Raw genomic sequence first — 4,688 nt, forward strand, 5'->3', positions numbered from 1 at the left:
GTTTCTAGAGGCGTTTAAAAAGATCTTCTCTATCTAGAGGACCTATACAATGACTTCCCACTGGATGACCTAACAGAGACTATTCCAACCCCCCCCCCCCTCTCTATCTCTCTCTCTCTCTCTAAGATCTACTATTAATAAAATATTTTAAAATGATATTTTCTCTATAGAAAATCATTTAAATAGTCTTCTTTCTGACGGATCTTTGACATTTCTTCTCCCTCTCTAAAGGACCTTTTAAAGATGTTCCCTCTCCTGAGGGTTCCTTCTGCCAAAAGATTCTTTATCAGATTTTCTTTTAATATAAGATCTTAGGAAGACCTTCTCTCAAAAGTCTTCTTTCTGAAGATTTTTATTTCTGGAGGATCTTTTTCCCAACGATTCTTTAACAGATCTTCTTTTAATAGAAGATCTTAAAAGACATTCTCTATAAAGAAGTCCTTTCTATGGAAACCTCTACAGAAGACTATTAAAATATTAGAAAACCTTAAGAAGACATTCTTTCTACAAGAGACCTTTAGGGAGTTTTCTTTCTATAGAAGACCATTCAAATGTATTTTTTATGCCGAAGACCTTTTAACGAATATCTGCCTATAAAAGACCTATATTAGTTATTTTTGCTATAGAAGTATTTAAACTTCTTCTTTAGTAGGGATTTTTTTCAGAAGACTAAAAATAGGCCTCTTTTAATAAAATCTTTTTAATATGTTTTTTTAAACCACCTTCTTTAAATAGCACAATTTTAAGAGGTCTTCCCTATGAAAGGCTTTTAAAAATACTTATCTCTGTAAAAGAAGTTTGAAGAGTATTCGCTCCACTAAAAGCATATACAAGACCTTGTTTCTATTAAAAGTCCTTACAATACCTTTCTCTATTATTCTATTAAAAACTTAAAAATAAATTGATATTTTTAATTTAATGCTTCAGATGGTTCTTCCATCTATAAAAAATCTCAGCTTCCACCCTTATTTTCTCTCAGTGCCTTCTAAGATTGCTCATTTAACAGTCACACCAGAAACTTTACTAAATAACAAAAAAACTTTAGCAACATCAGACAAACATATTAGCAAACAAAACAACATGACACAGAAGCCGCCACAATGCCTTCAGCCCGCCACACATCCAACCAACTTCGAACGGAACGCAGTAGAGTCAGCAGGAAAGCCGCGGCAGGCTGTAACACAACAACATCAATGGGTGGTAGTATTCGTGGGACAAGTGCAACCCCTTTTTCGTTGTGATGTTCGGAATGTTTTTGGTCATCATCACTAATAGCTGGAACCAGGGGGAAACAATACCAAACATCCATAAAACCCGTTAAGCAGGACGTATCAAACAACTAGGGGGAAAAAGGTGGAGGGAGGAAATGTACGCAACCACCCATTATGCCGTCCATGACACAATCCAGCATAAGAGATCCAAAGGCAAAAAGTATTGAAATGTCTATGAATCATAGCCAAGAAAGAAATTCATCATTTGATGTGAGAGGGTATGTGTGTGTGTGTGAAGACGCAACATAAAACACCCGATAAACACAACATGTGACAATGACTATTACAGCAGCAGCAGCAGCAGAGGTAGCGACAGTAGCAACATCCATGCGGTTGGTGGCTGTAACATGAAATCCTGATGCCCTCGCTTAGATATGTAGAAATGGTGGTGGTGCTACTGCATTTTTTGGGTTGGAAAATAAAAACAACAACAACACTGTGTTGGACCCACGGCGTAAGATGAGAAATGAGTGCGCCACTGGTGCCATATCCTTAAATCTAATTACGACTTAATCAGAGATATGAAAACGAAAACAACAGCAGTGAGCATTAAATGTGCTGCCACTACAACAACATTCATCAAAATACCCTGATGTTGTTGGTCGCTGTTTTATATTTTTTTCGTTGTGATGTAATACACAGTGGTTTATTCGGGGGAAAAATTGAACAACATTAAGGGAATTGTGCCTTCAAAGAAATGGGTAGAATTTTAGTACCCAGCTTTTATACAAATTGACATCTCGAAATATTTACCATAAATTCCATATTCAGATCACATCACTGGTTAAGATAAATATTTAGATATACTGTAAAGAATCGCTGACTTGTTTCGAAAGTTATGTGGCATATAAGTATTGCAAATTTTGACCCTATTTGGGAAGGTAGCAGACGGTTCGATATATATCGACCACACCAAAACTTGGCTTGGTAAAAATGTTGATATGTGCAAAAATTGCAGAGGTACTAATGCTTAATTATATGAGCGTTTTTTATTCAAAATTTTAAACACTGTGGCCTCCCCTCCCTCCCAATCTTCACAGGAAACCTTGTGCCATTACAAATATTGGGAAGTGTGGATTTTGAAAAGAATCTTATGCTTATTTCGCATCGTATGGGAGATATAATTATTAAAAATTTTTACCCGTTTTTGGGGAGGTTCCACAAGGTGTTGTTCGACATTTTCCATCTTCTTAACAGATCTTGTGAAATATTGAGTTGTGTCGAGTTTGAAAAAAATCGATTACTCATTTAACGTTTTACGAAAATCGTGGCCATTCTAAATGCTAACCGCTTGTGGGGGAGGTACCAGAAGGAGTAGGCGGATATATCCCACCGTCACTCCAGATGATGTGTTAATGAAATTTTGGGAAAGGTAAGAGTGTCAGCTATAATTTGGCATCAATTTTGTTGTCCCTCATAATAGGCCATTTTAGGACTTTTTGGTGGTTTTATAAAAAATCAGTGTCCAAAAAATCGATAATTTGACTATAACTTCCGAACCGTGAACACTTACCCCATCATGTGATAATTATTTTCATAAGCTTTTCATAGGTATCGGGTAATTGTATCCGGGTCAGTCGGGGTCTTGAACCCCGACTTTCGGGTCAAAAATCTGGGGTCCCGGGTCCGCCAAAAAAAAAAAAATAGTTTCCCGGGATCAGGGTAAAAATACCTACAACTGGAAAAAATTTCGAAAGAATTTAAGAGTTTTTACTAAACTAGAGTAAACCAAGAATTTTTTGGGGGAAGTACCGGAAGACGTCGACCGATATTTCTTATCTACGAACTCGATCTAAATTCAATAATAATAATTTAATAATTTCGGATACACCCTTCGAAATTTATCGTGCCCACTAGCCAGACAGACGGATGGGCGGATACCTCTAGTTCGACTCCAAATTTTCGATTTCAGATTTCGTCCAAAAAAAACCTAGGCACGTTTTAGCTGTATCGAATGTTATATAGCCTCTGTAGCCATACGGCCTCGTGTTGTCGTCAGTAGTAGTTCCAAAGACATTATATACCTAAAATTCACGGATTTCAAGAAATTTTAATCTAAAAGTTTCAAAAGATGGGAAGAGGTGGTGACTTTCCCTCCTCTCGGATATAAGGTTTCAAAACTCACCAGCTTGAAAAGAAGGGTATACTAACTTTATCATTCCGTTTGTAACATCCCTCATCATTTTTTAATAACATTTTTTACCGGTTTGTCCAAAAAAAAATGGTATTTGCAGTTCTAACACCGGTAGCGGGACATTGTATGTATACACTGCATCCAACTTCAGACTACTGTCAGTACTAAGCCACTAGTCCGACAGATGTTAAAATTATTCCAGTGACAGCTCATTATTTTATTTACAAGCGTACAAAAGCATTTTGGTGAGAATTTTCCAAAAAAAAGATGTTCGTGATGGAAATCAAGCGTGATAGTGCGATTTCTTTATATTTGGCTGGAACACCACAAGTGGCTATCGTTAGAGCACTCCCGCATTTAAATGTGAATAAATCGTTTGTATCTCGTACCATCGCTTGTTACCGTGATACTGGTAGCGTAGCCCGACGTCAAGGAAGTGTACGGAAGAAAACAGCAACATCAGTAGGAATGGTTCGAAAAGTAAAGAAGCGACTTGATCGAGACCCGCCTCGCAGTGGCGATATGCCATTCGGCAAATAGTAAAAAATGAGTTCGGGGTAAAGCCATTGAAATCCCAAAAAGTGCAAGAACTTACACCGCAACAGAAAGAAAATAGACTCAAAAGAGCTAAAGAGTTGCTTCGCTTGGCCGATAGTGGTTAACTGCCGATTTGGTTTTCTTCTATGAGAAAACGTTGTCCAGCAGCAAAATGATCGTGTTTACTTGCCAAAGCGGAAATGTGCACTTTCGGTTGGCCACCAGAACTCAAGCGCCGGCCATGGTCATGGTGCACTTTCCGCTCGTGACATCAGAATAAATGCCGAATATTATCGAGAAAATATTCTGGAGGTTGTATTAAAGCATTGGGCTCGCAAATATTTTGGTCGCAGACCTTGGACATTACAACAGGAATCAGCACGCGCCAACCAAGAATGGTTACAAAATGAGGTTCCTCGCTTCATTTCCAGCGCACAATGGTCACCAAAATCTCCGTTTACCGATCACTTGGACTACTGTGTCTGGAGTATTTTTGAAAGCAAGGTTGACACTAAAAAATACGAAAGTGTCGATCACCTCAAGCAAGCGCTTCGCCGGGAATGGGCCAAAATACCACAGAGCAACATTCGGAAAGCATGTGACGGTTTCATTTATTCTATAATTTGATGCTATTTCCGATATTTTTTGCTTTCATTCATTAAATTAAAAAAAATGTAAAAATTATTTCGTTTGACTTTGTTGCAGTTTTTTTTTATCTCACCCTGTATTTATGGGACCTATTGCTA

The sequence above is a fragment of the Musca domestica genome, unplaced genomic scaffold (assembly GCF_030504385.1).
Source record: "Musca domestica strain aabys unplaced genomic scaffold, Musca_domestica.polishedcontigs.V.1.1 1, whole genome shotgun sequence".
Taxonomy (NCBI): domain Eukaryota; kingdom Metazoa; phylum Arthropoda; class Insecta; order Diptera; family Muscidae; genus Musca; species Musca domestica.